This window comes from Rana temporaria, chromosome 2, assembly GCF_905171775.1.
Source record: "Rana temporaria chromosome 2, aRanTem1.1, whole genome shotgun sequence".
Taxonomy (NCBI): domain Eukaryota; kingdom Metazoa; phylum Chordata; class Amphibia; order Anura; family Ranidae; genus Rana; species Rana temporaria.
Window position 1 is genome coordinate 412,144,509 of NC_053490.1, and position 21,977 is coordinate 412,166,485.

Here is a 21,977-nt window from a genome sequence, read left to right on the forward strand (position 1 = left end):
TTTACGTATTTATTTATTTATTAAAAGTACTTATATACTGCAGTCAATTTATGCAGTGCTTTACATATATATTTTACATTCTCATCAGTACCTGCCCTCAAGGAGCTTACAATCTAAGGTCCCTAAGTCACATTCATACATACTGTAGCACCATGGTCTTAAACAGGGGCTACAATTACATTTTGCTGTGCTAGGTGGAAACTAACTAATTTGTAGTCTTTGTGATCATTTGAGTTTTCTTCTAAGCCTTGTTTAACTGTAGTTCCTCATTTTTTTCAATAGGTGGCACTGTTGCCTTTGACATTAGTATGATGAGCTACAGTGAGACTGAGTTATGGATATGCATATCTCTTTCTGCCAATCAGTAAGTGTTTCTGCCACTGATCATGCTGGGAGAGAGTATATATTTGGAGAAAGTCAAATGATCGGGGGTCCTCCCACCCAGACCTTGATTTGGAATGGATGTGTATGGAACAGCTGAGTTGGGCGAGGCCCGGAGTCTAAGGCCTTGCCTTGTGTTTAGGGCCCTGCCAGAGAGAGCCTGTTTGTTGCCTGGAGGCATGAGGGAAGAGAGCGATTACTGAGATGAAGTACCAGAGGTTACTCTTCCATGAGCCGGGGACTGTGGAGAGGCTGGGAAGGCGTCAAGAGGGACTCATCCAGTGTAAACCCTGCGTGGTGTGGTGAGTTTTTGGTTGCTATAGGAGACAGCTGTTGCTATGTAGGTACAGAACATTGGGTGCAGGCCTTCTGTATTGCTGTCTACCTGGCTGTTTTGTTCTTGGAGTCCGCTGATCTGTCTTCCTACTGTCTTAGGGTGTCCTATGCCTTAACCCTCTCTCCCTAAATGTTATTGTTGTGAGCAATAAACTCATTTTGGATCATTCTAAAAGTGACTTGCACCCATCTTTCCTGCAGCTAACCACACCCACCATGCCGGAGAACCAGCACCCTGAGGTGAAATGTCAGCCTTTCCTAATGCCAAGGGGTCGGGGGGTCTCTACACATACATATACTAGGGCCAATTTAGACAGGAAGCAGTTAAAGGGGATGTAAAGGTACAATTTGTTTCCCTAAATAGCTTCCTTTACCTTAGTGCAGTCCTCCTTCACTTACCTCATCCTTCAATTTTGCTTTTAAATGTCCTTATTTCTTCTGAGAAATCCTCATTTCCTGTTCTTCTGTCTGTAACTCCACACAGTAATGCAAGGCTTTCTCCCTGGTGTGGAGTGTCGTGCTCGCCCCCTCACTTGGACTACAGGAGAGTATATTAAGTAGAGTGGGGGTTGGTGCTGCGCTGTTCCTAGTAGATAATGTACTACTACAAGTAAATGTACATATACAGATGCAAATAGTAACTGATATCACAAAGTGCCAGAGTGCATAAAAGCTAAACACGCAAATATGAGCTTCAAAAAATACTAAGCAGATAATAAAAACAGTATAGTAGTGATATCAAAGTGCAACGTGCATAAATAACTAATAATCCTATTAGGTAGATTCAGTAAGAGTTAGGCCGACTTATCAGTAGATAAGCCGACCTAACACAGAATCTACGCCGACTTATGTTTAAGCGTATGCTCAAACAGAGATACGCTTAAACATATCTAAGATACGACGGCTTGCGCCATCCTATTTTAGATTGCAGTATTTTGGATGGCCGCTAGGTGGCGCTTCCATTGCGGTCGGCGTAGAATATGTAAATGAGGAGATACACAGATTCACGAACGTACGCCCGGCCGACGCAGTACTTTACGCCGTTTACGTAAGAGATAGGCCGCGCAAAGTTAGAGCTAGGCCCTATTGGAATAGTAATGTCAAGTATGGCCGCCGTTCCCGCGTCGAAATTCGAATTTTTGACGTCGTTTGCGTAAGTCATCCGTGAATCGGGATTTACGTCGTTTACGTCCACGTCAAAATCAAAAGGCCCGTGCGGCGTACTTAGCCGCAATGCACACTGGGAAATGTAGGCGCCCGGCCCATGCACAGTTAAAGAAAAACGTGAAAAACGTCCCTACGCGTTGTGTCACTAAAACGTGACTTCCTAGGAAGTTATTTATTTGTTGATTTTGCACATTTATTTTGCAAGTTTGCACAGCTCATTTGTGTAGTTATTTGTGGTTTTTTTTTATCTGCTTAGTTTTTTTTTAAGCTTGTATTTGCATGTTTAGCTTTTATGCACGCTGGCACTTTGTGATATCAGTTATTGTTTGCATCTGTATATGTACATTTACCTGTAGTAGTACATTATCTACTAGGAACAGCGCAGCACCATCCTCCACTCTACTTTATTCTCTTATGGGTATGGTCTGACCCTTATTCGGTTCCTGCAGCAGTTTCACTATTTTCCTCTCATATATGGTAGCGCAGGAATAATCATACATCTTAAAACTCAAAATATTATCACCCAATATGGTTGGTAACTAGGCTAGCATAAGATGGATTAACAACGGTAATAATAAATGTTAGCATACAAAGCGATTAAAAGTATGGACTAGGCATAAGATAACATTTGGTATCCAGATCAGCCTAAAGAGTAGCAAGGCAACCTCAAGTGCAACAGTGAGCAGTAGTAAAGCTGAATCTACTGAGTGCTGGAACTTTACCACCATAGTACATTTATGGCAGCGATGCTAGTCCAAGACCAATTAGGTAAGCAAAAAAAGGATGGTAACAGAGGGCGCAGGGGAACACAGAAGTCCTTGAGAACAATTATTACGGGAGCGACAGTCCTTTGAGATGTTCTTTTGCCAGCTAATTTTGGGGCCCTTTATTAAGGGTTTCAGTGCACTTAACGACAGTCCCAATTAACTTGCATTCAGTATAGGTATGGTATAGTCTCGGCACAGGTGCAAAGTAGATGTGATTCAGATGCAGTAAAGGTTCGGACTAATGTGGTTATAGGGTTGGTATAGGTTCAGTCTAGGTTTGGAATAAGTGCAGTATAGGGTGCAGTATGGATCAGATACAATCGGTCTCCTGCCCTGCATGTCTCAGTCCCTGTTAGTAGTATCAACAATGAGCGAATACCCCTCTTACCAGTCACCGGAATGCTGTGGTAACCTCTCGCTGTAGAAGGGGGGGTGCCCCCTCAGTCTCTCCCTGAAAGCCTCCAGTGATCAACAGTGGGACGCAGAGGGTGAGTGAAGGCTCCAGTCTTCCTGCAGCAGTAGTGCTGTGATGTGGGCAGTGCTCCACTGGCCACAGGTATCCTCGCTTCCAGTCTCAAGCTTGTATCTCCGCTAGTTTGGTCTCCAGCTGGCAGGTGAATAAACAAAGGTGCTCTCTTTCTTACTCCCTCTGTGTCAAGAGGATGAACTTCCCCGGGCAGTTTAATAAAAATCATCACTCCAGTCCTCCTATTGCATTATATGGCTACCGTCTCAAACTACAAATCCCAAGATTCTCAGCACGCTGCATAGAAGGCAATGGACTTGATTGGCTTTAACGCTCTCCATGCTGGCCAGAGGAGGACTGGGCAGAATAACAAATGTCAAACCTTAAAATTGTGTATGCCTTTGATGTAATGGGAAATTATTGTAGCGGATGGTTGCTACTAGTTACTAACATCCACCAAATCACCCTGGTGACAGACCTCCATATATCACTCTCAGAGACAATGAACAGTCATTTTGCGTTGTTTGTTTTTGTTTATTTGGGGGATATAACTTGGTTCGGAAAAGGGGTTATGGGATGCCCATAGGACAGATCACTTTGCCATCATAGTATAAAAAATGTGAGTTTTGAAGAGATGATGGACTCTAGCATTCACACTCCTGCAGGCTATCACTCCTCCTCTGCAATATAGCCTGCAGACTGTTACTCCCAGGACTCTTCTCCACCTGCGCAATATTTCACTGTGCGATACTAGTTCCTCCACCCCATCATCTTCACATTACACCAGGGATCACTTTGAATGGTCCCAGGTGCTCACTGAACATGCTGGCTCGTTAATAGGCCAGGAGCCTGCAGTACCCCCTCTTGCGGTCTAGTTGATTAGCAGCTTGAGTTGTTTGGTGGACTACTGATCCCAGCTAGCCCGACTTGCAAATCCTGCACCTGCAGGTCACATCGATTTGACACAAAACCCCACAGTCTCTCCTCTGGCCTTGCACCCAGCTCCCCTGGCATGCCTCTTTCAGATATCAACTGTGTCTCACTCACCGACCTTCTCCTACCCTGATTCCATGGTGAAGAACTTAACTGGACATGCGTACCGACTGCTTCTCTGGCTCCTCTGTTCCAGGACACCTCCTCAATGACCGTGTAAGGATGAGGCTCCTGAGCTCCACCTCCAAGGCGCACACCCCCCAGATGGGGGTGGGCCTCCTGCTTGCAGCCTAACACTCCATTCTTCACATCTCCCAGCTGACAACTCCCCTCCAGGGCTGGACCTGACCTTATGAAGGAGGCCTGCCCCCTGCCAATTCCAATAGGGGATTGGTCAGGGCTCCACACATGAGCTCCCGATCACTCCAATTCCCAGCCCTGCTCCTCTTCCAGAACATTCTCCCTGGAAGCAGAGGAGGTGCCCAAGAACTGAAGCAAAGGACTCACACCCACTGCTACACTAACGACTCCCTGCTCCCAGATCAAAAACAAGCAGGCCTAGCTTGTATAAATGTACCTGCCTGGCAGCTATCTACCAACCTATGGTAGAGGGTGCTACATCTGATGCCCAAAATTGTCTATAGGTAGCCCATATGTATTCCTCTTGTCCAGCACACATGGCCTGCCAGGGGTTACTTGAGCAGTTAGCAATTCCCGACTCTTATATAAGTAACCACTGACACCAATGATCTTTTTAGCTATATGAAAGGGGGGATTATTCCTAATGACCACAAATGTAAGGGTCATTCTTCCTATTGACCATCATGCTAATGTACTGTGAGCTGTAGATATAGTAATTATTGTCCAGGGTTTCCTCAGTGTGGAAAGTTATTTTAAGGTTTCTCCATGTTAAGAAGGGAATTTCGCTACCAAGATCCCTGGTCTGGCTACTCAAGCGTTTCTGTTTAAAATCGGAAAATAAATGCCATTTCTACAACGCCCCCACATAAACACACTTCCCATTCTTTAAGAACAATATATATTGTTCAGGTCCATACCCACATACTGAATTCAGTTGTTATTATATGTTCCTATAATATGAATAGAGATAGGGCTTAAGGGACCCCAAACCCAAAAGACCAACAGCAAAAGCTGAGAAAAGAGGGGGGCAGTAGGACGGTAGCGGTACAGGGTAGGCAGGTAAGCTCAAGAGAGAAATCTATAATAAAAGGTATACATTTATTGACATAATATCAAGAGGATATAAAAAACAACTAAAAACAACTAAAACAATGACAGACAGTGCGACCAGCCGTACAAATCACAGATGTTAAATTATCCCTTGGGGAGAAGATCCCGGTGGAGGTAGGGGTCACGTGAGAGGAATCTCAACTAGTTTCACAACGCTTTCACGAGTCGCTTCGTCAGGAGAGTTCTAAAATTAATTGATATACAATTGTTAGCTATAGAAAAAGTTGAGCATAGTATGGGAATACATACAAGTTAACCTTACACTAAAAACAGTCAATGAATACAATATACAAATCTGAACAATATAGATGTTGGGGAACAAACACTGTGCCTCTTACCTAAAAACAGAGGTCCCATCAACTCAGGCGCCAGAGCCACCATATGGAGGGATCTCCTATAATATGTCAAGTGAAGATCTTGTTTCTGATACCTTAGGATGTCCAGCTGTGTATCATTTGTCTTTTGTAATATCCTAGCATGCTGTACAATAACTATGAATTAGAATTTGTCTTTCTGGGGCATGAAGTATTTGCCTGAAGGACATTGCTTGTGCATTCCAGTCAAAAAGTTCAAAAGTAGCCCTTAGGTGAAGAAATGTAATGTGCACAGCAATCTGAACCAGTAAGTCTAAGATTAACGATGTCAGGCAAAATGTTTTTCATCTCAGATTTCCTGTCTTTACTAGCTTCTTTGCCCAGTGACGGGTGATTTTGGAAAGAGTTAACAAATGACATCTCTGTTTACAGTTTTTGAGAGACATTAGAAGTTCACTCCTCAGGGATCCCCTGAATCTGCAACAACCTTAGCACAGGCCAACTAGACCACAGGTGAGCTAAAGATATATAGTCATGTTGATTGATGAATTTGAGTTATTAGTAGAGATGCTAAGGGTGTTTTAAGCTTTAGGTTCTAAAATGCTAGAAAAGCATGATATACTGTTGCCATATGTAGGGGATAGACTAGGCTGGAGTCATGGTGGATAGGCTAAGGACATTTCAGTTTTTAGCTCTTCAATATATACTGTAAATACAACATATAGGGCCTTGGACTAGGGTTAGAAAAACAAGACAATTGGCCCAATTCTTGAAAATTTACATTGCAAAAGAATAATTTTCCATTCAATCCTAGATTTTTAACTACGGTATATGCTGATAACAGGTGGAGGAAAATAATGGGAGGAGACAAAATTATTTTAATGAGAATAAGGAACATAACTGCTATGACATTGTCATCCCAGATACGGTCCCCTTGTTACTTTATATTCCAAAAATAACTGTTGGAGATATTGTGCATTCATATATAAAACTGGGTACTATTGTTGTTCTACAGTAAACTGGGAAAGCAGCAGCAGGAATAATTTTTCTTTATTTATTTCATGAATTAGCTATACTAATTTATAGGTGTTCGTTGGAGTGTTGTATTTACCAACAGTCATTAGACCTAGTCAAAAACAGCAGGGTTGCATTTTCTATGTCAGTGGCAGCCATCGTTTTCTTAATAAGACATTGTCATTTTTTACCTTCACTATCTGTAAAAAAGACTGGTGATATGGAATACATGCTAAATTATACTATTCTACTGTTACCAGTACTAATTTTCAGTTGTACAAATTAAAACTTAGTTCAATGTACCATAGAAAGATTCAAATTTCTGGTATTCCTGCAAAAACAAATCTTGATAAGCCCCCTGAAATATATATACTGTATATATATATATATATATATATATATATATATATATATATATATATATATATATATATATATATAAACGTATATATATTAGTATGTTCTTTTATCATTTCCAGGTATCTTCACTTTTACCTAACAACATATCTGTTGTAATTCAATTAAGCTTACAGCAAGATGGCCCTATTCTTGTTGTTTTATAGCAGCCACAAGGTAAGTACATATCAAGGGAATAAAATAGTGGATCTGAGAGCATGAGACAAGCAGGCATTGTTTGCAATGTCATATAACATCTAGGTCATTAAACCATTATTTGGTACATATTTTTTATAAATCTGGTCAGGCAAATATGGTGAATAAAAAGTAAATATAGTAAATAAATTTAGTGTTGCCTATAATTTAAATGTTGTATACTTTATGATTAGGACAATGCTGTTAATAATCCTTAATTAAAAAAATATAAACAAATATGGTATGAACACAGTTTGTTTTATGAATAATCAATACTGGATATTGTACTTGAGAGAGAATACATTGTTATAACATGCTTTCCTATTTTTTTTTTTTAGTCTGGGAAATATTCAATACTTTATTCTTTCTTTTTCTATATTGTACAAAAGTTGTAGTTGCAACAGTTCTGTAGCTGCATACATTTGACTTTGTGAAAAATAAGTTCTATATATGCATAGGTGTACACGTGGTATCATGAGTACAATCCATCAACTGAAAAACTTAAGAGGGTCAACAGTAGGGTAACTGCCTGAAGGATGTGACAAAGTTCTCTGTACACTGCACTCACAGTGCATTCACCTGTAAAAACTAATAAGCAATTGACAAGTTATAAAAGTTACTGTTCTAAAAAAGAAGCAATTGTACAGTTATATCAAAACTCTGCTTAGGTCATTTTTGTCTTTTTATGCTTCCAAGCTTTCGTTTACATTCCAAATTCCAAAGCTTGCAGGCCTTAAATAATTGTACATACAATTTTGATGAAGGGAATGTAAATTATATTTATATTATAATAATTATAAATTGATTAATTGAAGTTTTAACTTCAGTCACTGGTATATTGACAGAATGCTGTCAACTGACTACTTGGCCTTTTACCCATCTGCTTACATACAGTATTTATACCATGTTCTGTTTTTGGATGTGCCTGATGTGGTCTAGACAAACACTGACCCCTCAGCCCCTTAATGCTAAAAAAAGAGTGAAAATAAAGTTATCTTCACGTGCTGTGATGATGTAATGCAACCTTAACGTAGGATTATGTAATTGGTGATATCTAGCTGGAAGGTTTGGGTATATTATTCACTTTTTTTATGACATTTGCATTTTTAACCACTTGCCGACCGGCTCAAGCTGATATATACGTCGGCAGAATGGCACAGCTGGGCAGATCAACGTACAGGTACATTGCCCTTTAACCTGCCTGGCGGTCTTCCCGAGTCTGACTCGGGGTTAGATTTTCCTGCTGCGAGCGGAAACCCCGAGTCAGACTCGGGCTTGCCTCGCTAGATCCACAGGCACAAGTTACTTACCTTGTCCCTGGATCCAGCGATGCCACCGCGCTGTGTGAGCGAGCAGGACCTCGCTCGATTCACACAGTGCCTCCGTGTGACGCCGATCTCCGTTCCCTGCGACGTTACGACGCACGGGGACGGAGAACGGCGCCAAATTCAAAAAAGTAAACAAACACATTACATACAGTATACTGTAATCTTATAGATTACAGTACTGTATGTAAAAAATACACACCCCCCCTGTCCCTAGTGGTCTGTCCTGTGTCATGCATGTCATTTTATATAATAAAAACGTTTCTTTCTGCCTGCAAACTGTAGATTGTCCATAGCAACCAAAAGTGTCCCTTTATCTCAAAAATAGTTTTAGATCAGCTAAAAAACAGCGATAATAAATTATAATCACTTGCAGAATTGTGCGATAGCGATTTGTGGGGAAATTCGTCATAAAAAAAAAAAAATAATGACAGCGACAATTCTGCAACTGAGCAAATTTCAGTGATTTTGATTTGATTACATTATTGAATAATTTTTATTATAATTATATTATTATTTGTTATAATTATTTATAATTATTTATTATATTATAATTTATAATTTTGTTTTTTAAAAAATGTCATACCTGGGATGCCTATTAGAATCTTGTTTGGTCAGATTTAAGTGAGTTATTTCTAAAAATTACAGACCTACAATATAAAACGCCAAATTTCCTTGCAAATAATGGTACCGCTTTTAGCATGTTTTTTCTGACAGAATCATACCGCCAGGGAGGTTAAGACGCGGCTTGTGGGTGTGCACCCGCCGCAAGCTTTGTGAGTTCGACCGTGAGTCCCGCAGATTCGATGTCCGCGGGGAAACCCGCAATCGTCTCAAGGAGAGGGAGAACGGGGAAATTCTAATGTAAACAAGCATTTCCCCATTCTTCCTAGTGACAGGACACTGATCACAGCGCCCTGTGATTGGGAGCGGTAATCAGTGTCATGTCACACATAGCCCATCCCCCCTACAGTTAGAACACATCCCTAGTATACACTTAACCACTTCCCCGCCCCCCTACTGGTTAACTGCCAGTCACATTTACACAGTAATAAGAGCATTTTTATAGCACTGATCGATGTATAAATGTGAATGGTCCCAAAATGGCACCAAAAGTGTCCATCATAATGTCGCAGTCACGATAAAAATCGCTGATCACCACCATTACTATTATGAAAAATATTAATAAAAATGCCATAAAACTATCCCCTATTTTGTAGATGCTATAACTTCTGCGCAAACCAATCAATAAACGCTTATTGCATTTTTTTAATGAAAAATATGTAGAAGAATACGTATGAAAAATGAGGAAAAAATCGTTTTTTTATATATTTTTGGGGAATATTTATTAAAGCAAAAAGTAAAAAATATATATTTTTTTTCAAAATTGACGCTCTATTTTTGTTTATAGCGCAAAAAATAAAAACAGCAGAGGTGATCAAATACCACCAAAAGAAAGCTCTATTTGAGGCAAAAAAGGATGTCAATTTTATTTGGGAGCCACGACGCACGACTGCACAATTGTCAGTTAAAGCGACGCAGTGCCGAATTGCAAAAAGTGGCCCGATCATTGACCAGCAAAATGGTCCGGGGCTGAAGTGATTAAATGACAACATTTTACATGCCTTTGTCATGCTATTAAAGCTCACCATAGATGGATCAAAATTTGACCGGTTCAGCAGGGACTGGCAGAATTTTGATCCATGTTGGGCCATTCACGCTCAACAGATATCAATCTAATTGTTAACTTCTGTTGAACGCTGTCAGAATACAATGGCACAGCAGGGAGGATTCCTCTATCCACCTCGCTTGTGTGGATGGGGTAATCTGTTAATTTTTTGACAGCCTGCTGATCATCTGTCATTTGTGGTTGGCCTTAGAGTTTTGCAAATAAATTCTCACACTAAGCTATATATTACCAGCTTTACAGCAATCTCTTTTGCTTTACTACAGCTTTTACATTTTTTAGAAGATACATTTTTGGTCCTTTTATAATTTTATTGGTATAGTTAACTTTTCAATGGAGTTTCTTTACTAATCTATAAGTTTATTCCACTGTTTAACTTCCACTTGAAGTTTCAACTGAGATAGCCTAAAGCTGTAATGACTGTGTGTGCCGGGCACCATTTATCACCTGTATTTCCTTAATTGCTAATTGGTAGTATCACTCATGGAAAGTAGACAAATGTTTCAGATTAAACTTGATTTATTATTCTACCATACATGTCTAATTTACAGCTACATCCAGTAGCCGGTTACAAGCTAAAAAATAAGCTACGCAATTTATCGTCTTTTATATGACTTTGTAGAAAGATACTTGGGAATGCAAAACATATAAATCTTGCAACAGAAAAATAGCATTGTGTTAAGGATTATAATTAACCTACTGAGATAAAAAAAAAAAACATAATAAATAGACTAAATCTACTACACAGAAAAAATATTTTCACTTGTCTAATCTTCAATCATTAATATGAACAGTGGGGTGGGTGACTGGCCCAATCTGTTGTTCAATAGTTATTAAAGTCAATAAGAAAAGTACTGGATGTGGGCATCCTCTTCTGGACTCGTTTACAGCAATTAGCATATTTAATTCTCAACATAAGAAAAGTATTGGACATGTTGAAAATGTGAATAAAAGTCAGCCACTGTTATTCAGGGCAGTTCCAATCATGGGGGGATGTAAAAACCTTAAGGCCGGGGTTCACACTATTGTCAATTGGATGCAGAATCTCCGATATGTCTCTGAATTTGCACAGGAGCCCTGTGTGTCTTTTGGTCCATTTTAGGTCCAAATTCAGGCTAAAATTCAGGCTGAAATCTGACGGAAACAGTGAACAAGTACTCACCGGACCCCTGCTGAGAGCCGCATCGGCATTTGGTGTGAACCGAGCCTTAAGCGATTCTCAAAAAGCATAATTAGCACACCCAGGGTGTGCTAATTGTACTCTTGGATTTTAAGATTTCAGACTAACTCTTAGGCCCTGTACACACGATCAGTCCAAACTGATGAAAACGGACTGAAGTTCAGTTTCATCGGTTAACCGATGAAGCTGACTGATGGTCTGATGTGCCTACACACCATCAGTTCAAAAACCGATCGAGTCCAACGCGGTGACGTAAAACACAACGACATGCAGAGAAAAATGAAGTTCAATGCTTCCAAGCATGCGTGCGTCGACTTGATTCTGAGCATGCGCGGGTTTGGAACCGATGCTTTTGCGTACTAACCGTCGGTTTTGACCGATCGGTTAGGCGTCCATTGGTTCAATTTTAAAGCAAGTTCTAAATTTTTTGCGACCGAAGGATAACGGACCGATGGGGCCCACACACAGTCGGTTTGGACCGATGAAACTGTACTTCAGTCCGTTTTCATCGGTTTGGACTGATCGTGTGTACAGGGCCTAAGGGGATGGATTGTAGAACATAATTGGGCACCCATCCATACTTTATATGCAACTAATATTTCCATACATGGTGTATACAGTAGTAAATATAATTACACATTGAAGAATCTTTTACAACCCATCTTTAGGCTCAACAAAAACGCTTCCTGTCACTGCCAAACTGTTCAATTTCCAAATGCATTTTTGGAGAGTGTGCACCAGAGAAAGGAACCAGAAAATTCAGTTCACAGCCAAATACTGTATCCTTTAAACATCTTCATATATCTATACAATTATAACATTTGTCTGACTAATAATTATAGAATGTACTAAAATATTATTTGACATTACAAGAAAAAGGGTCACACAATCTATTTAATATTGCAAAATTTGTAAAGTGCTGGAGGCCTGATTTAATAACGTCAAAGAATCCAATGACACTATAAATCACTAGTTCAAACTCCATTATTGTTTATGCTATTACTACGTTATGCAGTAAATAGTTTCACAACTTAACTCTTATGCCCTGTACACACGACCGGACCTTTGTCCAACCAAATTCACATCGAAATAGAACATGTTCTCTATGTAAACTCCAATGGAATTCATCGGAATTTTCGATGGAATTACTCTGATGGGGCATACACACGGTCAGAATTTCCAATGGAAAAAGTCTGTCTGACTTTTTCCATTTGAAATTCTGATCATGTGTACGGGGCTTTACTTTAAAGAATATCTTCCTAAACTCAACTGGTGGGAGTGCACAGGCACAACATAGGCTTTTGTGCCTGCCATTGATAAAGTTTTAGCAGACCGAAAGTTTAAAAACATAAAAAAAATTGCAAATCTGTGTTTCCTTTTGCATTATCGAACTTTGATTTAATTCATATGCCATTTTGTAGAGTGCTTTAAAATTGCACACACTTGTGGAATTGGAAAAAACAACGGTAGTTAAAAATCTCCATAGGTGCTTTGCCGCGTTAGCACAGAGGGATGAGGGGCTTTAAAATTATTTTGTTTTCTTACTTATTAATATTTTTTTTTACATTGTCCCTTTAATTTTTTTTATCACTTTTATTGCTGTCACAAGGAATTTAAACATCAAATGTGACAGTAATAGGCAGTGACAGGTACTCTTTATGGATGGATCTGGGGTCTATAAGACCCCAGACCCCTCCTCTGCACTTGAAAGTATTCAAAATGCTAAGATCGGCACTTTTGAATACTTTGGATTTTTGAAAAATTGCCCCATTGGCTGCAAATGACGTTGTGACATTGCTTTTGTCTTACTACATCTCAACTGTGCCCTGAACCCACCCACTTGTGACAATAACAAAATAATATTCGCTATTGTCTTCCGGCTTCTCCTCCCAGCCAATCAGGACAAAAGGTGGATCAGGTTGGCCGGGAGGAGAAGCAGAGGAAGCTGAGAAACCTGTGGAAGCCATGGGGGGGGGGTGTGTGCGGGGGCGGCATCACCGTGTAGAGGCTGAGTGTGGGCGGACCAGGGGTCCGCCCACCAAAAAAGGTTTAGCACCAACAGCCACTGCTCCTATGCATGTGTGGGAGTGACGTTATACCATGCCAGCCAATCAAGGCGGCTGAAGAACGGCACCCAAAAGAGAGAAGATTCTGGCAGCAGAGAGGGACCTTACTGGAGTCAGAAGTAAGGCAAGCCATAGACGGTGCAAACTTATTTTCTGCAACCACGTTGCAGGAAAGAGATTCACACGATTCCCCCATCAACACAGACAGTGGTATTCTAGCGTCACTAGGAGGGGACCAACGTGGACATCTGTGGCATATTCCTGCTACCACTACCGCAATAACATTACTGTGGCGTGGCAGTTATTGGTCTCACTCTGCTGTATGCTTTTAGCCTTGTGTTGATATTTGAAGAAAAATATGTGGGATCATAGGGCCAGATTCACAAAAGAGATACGACAGCGTATCTCCTGATACGCCGTAGTATCTCTGTGATCCGCCTGTCCTAACTATGCGGCTGATTCATAGAATCAGTTACGCATAGATAGCCCTAAGATCCGACAGGTGTAATTGACTTACACTGTCGGATCTTAGGATGCAATTCTATGCAGGCCGCTAGGTGGCGAGGCCGTTGCGGTCGGTGTAGAATATGCAAATGACTAGTTACGGCGATCCACGAACGTCCGCATTACCCGTCGCTCTAACTTTCCGTTGTTTCCTTCGAGATACACGTCGTAAAATTAGGGCTGAGCCCTAGGTGTTCTAAGCCATGTTAAGTATGGCCGTCGTTCCCACGTCGAAATTTAAAAAATCACGTCGTTTGCGTAAGTCGTCCGTGAATGGCACTGCACGCCATTTACGTTAACGTCTAAACAAATGACGTCCGTGCGACGTCATTTAGCGCAATGCACGTCGGGTAATTTTCCCGACGGAGCATGCGCAGTACGTTCGGCACGGGAACGCGCCTAATTTAAATGGTGCCCACCCAATTTAAATTAGGCGGGCTTGCGCCGAGCGGATTTACGTTATACCGCCGCAAGTTTACAGGTAAGAGCTTTGTAAATCAGGCACTTACGCTGTAAACCTGCGGCGGTGTAACGTAAATGGGATACGTTACGCTGCCATGGAGCAACATAAATGTATCAGAATCTGGCCCATAGTTACTAAGATAGCAGATCCTGACCCCACACACCCTATGATTACCAGCACGGTCCAGTAGCCTCACAGTAATCTGGCGGGTCTGACCCCTACCGAACGCATGATTCTTGGGAGCTAGCTGTATTTGTGGGCACTTGCTTGGCGATGTATGCGGTCTCTCCAGAATCCCATAGACTAGATGCAAAGATAGATGGATGCGGCGCCCTGACGACGCAAAATTGCAAAACATGTTGGTTTCCAGCATCAGTATCATCTAGTAGTCTTGTAATCAGCATTCATCAATGGCCTAAGTGTTTTTATGACTATGTAATTTTATAATTATATCAAAAAAAATTGTACTTTCTTAAACTTTTGTGTTGTATATGCTCACCTGATAACAGACATATTACCTCCAAAAAGTCCTATTCTATATTGAGTAAGCAATTGCCTGCTCAGTTTCCTTTTTCTTCCTCTATGCAATTAACTGTTTTTGCTAAAAACGCATATTTTTTAATATCTCTTAATCGACAACAATATGCAGTTCAGAATCTAGCCTTTAATTTTTGCTTAACTTTTCCATGAGCGCTCTAGACTTTTGTGCACTTAGTTGACTTCACTGTATTAAATGACACAGTAGGAAAATTCAATTGTCAGCAAGATTGTTTCAATAAGCTTATTATGCATTTTTTCTCCTTTTCACTAGAACTCCTGTTAAACTGCTTTCAAACATTAAACTTGTCTGTACACTGTTTGGAGAATTCATTTCAACCCTAAAGACATTGAAAACAGGATATGACAACATGTTGGAGTGAAAGCTGTGTTGATACTTGAGGATCTGGTATAAATCAAATTTCAGCTCTGGTAATCAGTTCAGTTTGAGCCTTTTTTCAAATGCACAACTTGTGTTTAATTCTGTGGGATGTATTTTAGTTGCTGCTCTGTCTGCAAGCAGAGAGGCTATAATTGTATATTTTTTATTGTAAAATAAAAATAGCCAGCTGTTTTATTTAGCCATAATAATTGTATTATGATGACTTCAGCATTTTTGACTTAGTTGATTTTGGCTTGGAAAATAAAATTGTTGACAGTGAATATAAAATAGAATACAGTATATTAAAGTATTCTGTAGAAAAAAGTCCTAAAAATTTCTAGAAATATCTCTAAAATAAATAAGGTCTGCATATTATTTCTATAAATTAAAATTAAAAAACGAACTTTTGTTTTCGTGAAATTTTTCAGTGCCTATAAATATTAATCTAAAACAATAATTCATAACTTTTATATAGCCTAATTATATAATGCTGTCTGTTATATATTATGTTTCACAATGCTTTGTCCAATTCAGGACAGTCGGGACTTATTTAAGCATATTTTTCTTTGTATTAACCAGTATTAAATAAAAAAAATATAGATTTTTCATTTTCTTTAATGAAAAGTAATGGGGGAATGAAGGTCAACAAAATAGACCTGTCTTACTAAGCTTGGGGTAAGACAGGGTTTTGTACAGCTCCAACAGCAATACTACACTTTCACACATGTAAGACAGTGTACTCGCACATGTTCACTCACTAGGAATTCGAAAGCATAGTGATTTCAGTGAATGATCAATAAAACAATAGTTTAAAGAGTAACTCCTCTTTCGTGATGAAAAATAAATAGCAAATAAAGAAAAAATAGTCATATACCGTATTTATCGGCGTATAGCGCATCCTTTTCTGCCCTGAAAATCAGGGCAAAATCGTTGGTGCGCGATATACGCCATTACCCGCGCCGAGTTTGAACACTGCGCCGGCATATACCGAGCGCAGTACACTCGTGTATAGTCGGGCAGGCTCGGCTCCTCTCGCGCTCACGTCCTGGACGTACAGGACGTGAGCGCGAGAGTAGCCGAGCCTGCCCGACTATACACGAGTGTACTGCGCTAGGTATATGCCGGCGCAGTATTCAAACTCGGCGTGGGAAAGCGGGGATCGAGCGGGGAGGACGCCCCAGAAGGACGCCGGACCAGACGAAGAGGACACCCGAAGCCGCTGACGGACGCCGGACCCGACGAGGCCGCAGATGGACGCCGCGCAAGACACCAAAACTGTAAGTACTAAAATGTTTTTTTTACAGGAATGTCGGGTCCACTTTAGGGGTGCGCGCTATATGCCAGAGCGCGCAATACCCCGATAAATACGGTATGTAATTTAATAATTTTGTTTCCTTTTGAATCTGCAGCTCTGCAATTTTCTGAAAATATAATGTAATATGGAGGTGTTGTGTACATGCCCCTCAGAAACATAATTTCCTGCTTGTGTGATTGGATCACCAATTATCACAGAAGTCTGCCCAAAGATAAAAGTCAGCTTTCAGGCATCCCCTGCAACAAAATGTTTATTTTTGGTGTAATACTTCCAATAGGAAATCATGTCTAAAGGGATACAGATTCAGAACATGGACACAAACAAACACAGAGGGATTTCTTCAGAATAACAAAAGGTTGAAATTTGCAACAAAGTTTGTTAAAATCCTTGTAATGTTCAATGATCACCCAGAGGGGAATGTTTTTTTCTCAACAAAATTGGAGTTACGCTTTAAAGTGGAGTTCCAACCACAATTTGCATTTTTTTTAATGTATGTCCTTTCATCCTGCGTTTTTATAATATAAATCCGGTCACTAACTATTTTACAATCCGCCGCCGATCCGCATAGATATTCAAAAAAGAATACACCGTTGTCATTTTGCTTGTGGGCATTGTGAAGCCTACAAGCACTTACTTCCTGGAAGTCTTGGATGGGGAGTGATAATTGGACAGCGCACCACATCCTGGGAAATAATGACACACATTTCCCAGGAGCATTAGAGAGAGATGATGTCAGAATCCTAGGTGGTTTCAAAGGCAGATTTCGTGGGACCGCATAGCAACAGGCATTTCCAGATGATTTTTTTTTTTTTTTTTAGGTCTAATGAGCACAATAATGAAAAAAAAATGTTGAGATGGAAACTCCACTTTCAGTAAAGCTAATTTGGCAGATTTGTCAGTCAAGTGTATTTAACCACTTAACCCCCGGACCATATTGCTGCCCAAAGACCAGAGCACTTTTTGCGATTCGGGACTGCGTCGCTTTAACTGACAATTGCGCAGTCGTGCGACGTGGCTCCCAAACAAAATTGGCGTCCTTTATTTCCCAAAAATTTCTTTTGGTGGTATTTGATCACCTCTGCGGTTTTTATTTTTTGCGCTATAAACAAAAATAGAGCGACAATTTTGAAAAAAAATTATATTTTTTACTTTTTGCTGTAATAAATATCCCCCAAAAATATATATCAGTTTAGGCTGATACGTATTCTTCTACATATTTTCCGTAAAAAAAATCGCAATAAGCGTTTATTGATTGGTTTGCGCAAAAGTTATAGCGTTTACAAAATAGGGGGTATTTTTATGGCATTTTTATTAATATTTTTTTTTTACTAGTAATGGCGGCGATCAGCGATTTTTTTCGGTACTGCGACATTATGGCGGACACTTCGGACACTTTTGACACATTTTTGGGACCATTGGCATTTTTATAGCGATCAGTGCTATCAAAATGCATTGGATTACTATAAAAATGCCAATGTCAGTGAAGGGGTTAACACTAGGGGGCGAGGAAGGGGTTAAGTATGTTCCCTGGGTGTGTTCTTACTGTGGGGGGGGTGGCCTCACTAGAGGAAATCACTGATCTTCTGTTCATACGTTGTATGAACAGAGGATCAGCATTTCCCCCCCCTGACAGGACCGGGAGCTGTGTGTTTACACACACAGCTCCCGTTCCCGCTCTGTAACGAGCAATCGCGGGTGCCGCACGGGACTCGGGGGGCGAGCGGGGGGCGCGCGCGCGCACCCCTAGTATCCTGGGAGAGAGCCGACGTAGAGCTATGGGCTCTCGCGCAGGGGAGCCAACCTGCCGCCATAAAACAACGTCGGCAGGTCGTCAAGTAGTTAAAGGATGTGTAACCATTAAAAACATGTGTTGTAATACTTTCGCCTAGCAGCAAAAGGGTCGCTGGTTCGAATCCCGACCACGACACCATCTGCCTGGAGTTTGCATGTTCTCTCCGTGCATGCGTGGGTTTCCTCCGGGTACTCCGGTTTCCTCCCACACTCCAAAGACATGCTGGTAGGTAAATTGGATCTTGTCCAAATTGGCCCAGTATATATATGTATATCTGTGTGTATGACTGTGTGTCCCAAGCGTGTCATGATCCTACGGGGTAAAATGACCGCACCAGCCAAGCAGACTCTGGCTGGAAAAAGCGCCCAGAGGCGATTCAGTTCGCATGAGTTGCGCTATACAAGTCATTCATTCATTCATTCATTCATTCAATATAAAAAAAAATGTTATCAATAAATATTTAGACAAAATCCTTGCTTTTTCCACCTTGAGGTAAAGGATTCATTAATGATATCAATAATTACTGGTAAGTGCAATGTGGTTTGCATTAATGCACAAACCATCTTTTGATGCCATAGTAAAATTAATCATTAACAGTGGGACATATTTGAGATGCTATGCAGGCAAAAGTTCATATGGCTGAAAGTCAATGTATAGCATTTTGACTTATATTTATATGATAATATTAGAAAATGATTTAAACAAAATATCTGTTTATTAGCAAACCCAATGGTAATGAGCAATAAGAAATAGGTACACATTACATCATTTTACATTTTTACAGTAAATAGGGCAGAGACATGTTTAAAGGGGTTTTAAAGGTTTTTATGCCCTATGTGTAAATATTATTATACAGGATTTATATAGCACCAACAGTTTGCACAGCACTTTGCAATGTTAGGGCAAACAGTACAGTTACAATACAAGTCAATACTGGAGGAATCAGAAGGCCCTCTAATTGGTAACATGCTTGCAGATTATCAGGTCAAATAATTTTTTGTTTTCATGATTGATTTTGTATGTAATAATAATAATATATATATTTTATATCTGTAGTAGTCATAAAAAGACGTTTTGTATATTGGTAATTTGATAAAGTAACCAGTGACTCGATGTGTTTGGGGTGTAGAGCCATTAGGATGTTATTTAGACACAAAAATAATATAATCAAGGTCTACTTGGAATGAGTATGCACTAATTTTCCAGTGAATCCTTTCAATAATGTAGCTTGCATTCTCTTTGTCATGATCTGCCCTTTCCTTCACTACACAAAGCCAAACCATTACTCCATATTTTAATGCGATTTCAAGTGACAAATTGCTTTCCCAGTCAAATATTTCCCACGCCACCCACACTTAGATCTTTCCAAGTGTCAAGATAATTTTTATCCCAAAAAAAGTTTCTGGTTAACCACAAAAACCTATAAACTGCACTTCAGCCTTGACTTGAAAGTTTAGTGCAGGCATCTTCATATACATATATTTTTACTCTAGTAACAATATATATTTAGAACTATTTTCATTATGAATTGAACTTGTTCACATTAAGGTTGCTGGCAGAGCACGCGCTTGAAGATTCTTGCATGTAAGTTTACATAACTTGTTGAGCATCGGTTTCTGTCAATAACCCTTACTGAAATGTGCCTTGCCAATTTAAACTGGTTTGTAAAATGAAACGATATCCATCATTGTCATGTAGAGTTTTTAACAGCTTTGTTAGTTCTTTAAAGCTGAACAATAACCAAATAATGTCTAGTGCATTCTTCCTTAAATCTTGGTGTGTTTTGTGTATTTCTTCAAGATCTGTCCAGGAAACCACTGTGAAACCTTGCCTCTGTTCAGTAGTTTCCTTTGATAAAGACTGGTCACTGCTGTTCTCTCTCCTTGTGCAGAGTGACTGGTCTTTTATCTGCCCCCGCACCCCCAAAGTTTTCTATGGGAAGCCTGTAGCGGATGGAGCTTCTATTCCATATCCCTGCTCTCTTCACAGGATATATTCAGCGTAGGGATAATGTCACTGCTACTCTTAGGCCCCGTTCACACGTCCGAGGAACTCGACGGGCAAAACTCATCGTTTTGCTCGTCGAGTTCTGTGTGAAGCCGCCGAGGATCTCGGCGAGCCAACTTTCCTCATTGAACAACGAGGAAATAGAGAACATGTTCTCTATTTGGCTCGACGAGGAACTCGTCGGCTTCCTCGGCCGAAAGTGTACACACGGCCAGGTTTCTCGGCAGAATTCAGCTCCGATCGAGTTTCTGGCTGAATTCTGCCGAGAAACTCGGTCGTGTGTACGGGGCCTCATAAGATATTATTTGGGTTTCTAAATGCACTTGGTGTTCAAAAGGTGGATTTATATCCTTTGTGACTATTGTCAAAGCTGGAATTCATTTTTAACCTCTTGGCGCCAGCTACATGCAAATATGCGGCCTCTAGGCAGGTGGGCCCTGGTGTCGAGGGGCTGCATATTTGTAAATACAGTGTCGAGAGCGCACGCCCTGTTACCAGCGGCTAATGGAAATCTCCCGATCGTAAGCTTTCTGATCGTTTGACCACCGTGACAGACAATCACAGCAATCACATGGTCATAAATCCCGTCTCCTGGCATCCTAAACCCCTTAAAGGATCAAGAGGCACCAGCTTCAAGGGGTCAAATGAGCCATTTAGAATGGTAACACATCATGTGATTGAAATCTTTTATTTCACTTATCCTGTGAAACTGCATATTCATTCAAAATAAACTTCTTTGAAATGCCATAGATGTTGCTTTTCACTTTAGGTAATGATAATGTTACTACAGTTTTCCAGAGAAAATGTATAATGAAACAGGTTATGGTGGGGTGGAATTAAAAGAACAAAACAGAAATAGCATTGATTTATTGTAATGGAGGACTTTTTTGGTTCCTTTAACCACTTCCCGACCCCCGCATGTACATATACGTCCACAATATGGCACGTACAGGCACATGGGCGTACAGGTACGTCCCCGCCTTACCTGGGTTCGGGGGTCCGATCGGGACCCCCTCCGGTACATGCGAGGGCCGGGAACGGTGTACGGGAGGTCCGGGAGGAGGGGGCGGCTATTGGTTTCCAGCCGTCCCCTCTCGATCTCCCTCGGCGAATCAGATTGCACCTGAGCCCTCCCTGCCTGTGTAACTGTAAACACAGGCAGGGAGGAAGTGACGTTTTCTCCCCTCTGGCGGTCTTTTCGTCCGGTTCCAGAGGAGAGAAGACGTCAGTACTGTGAGTTGCACCAACAGCACACTGACACAGCACACATAGGCACATAACCCCCCCCCGATCACCCCCCCAGCACCCCCAGATCACCCCCTGTCACAGTGTCACTGATTGCAGTGATCATTTATTTTCTGATCACTGCTTTTAGTGTCAGTGTGACAGAAAAAAGTGTCAGGGCAGTTAGGTTTAGGCCCCTTTAGGTCCAGGGTAGCCCCCTACCCCCCCCCAATAAAGGTTTAACCCCTGATTGCCCCTAAAGTTAACCCTTTCAC

The 21,977-nt window shown here is 40.8% G+C and overlaps 1 long non-coding RNA gene across 1 annotated transcript; it reads left to right on the plus strand.

Annotated features, from left to right (window-relative positions):
* Positions 1-5,922: 5,922 nt before the first annotated feature.
* Positions 5,923-15,570, plus strand: LOC120928664. The gene is made up of 3 exons (XR_005747290.1): positions 5,923-6,128; positions 7,109-7,202; positions 15,257-15,570. It is a non-coding gene; the product is annotated as an uncharacterized LOC120928664 (long non-coding RNA).
* The last annotated feature ends 6,407 nt before the right edge of the window (positions 15,571-21,977 follow it).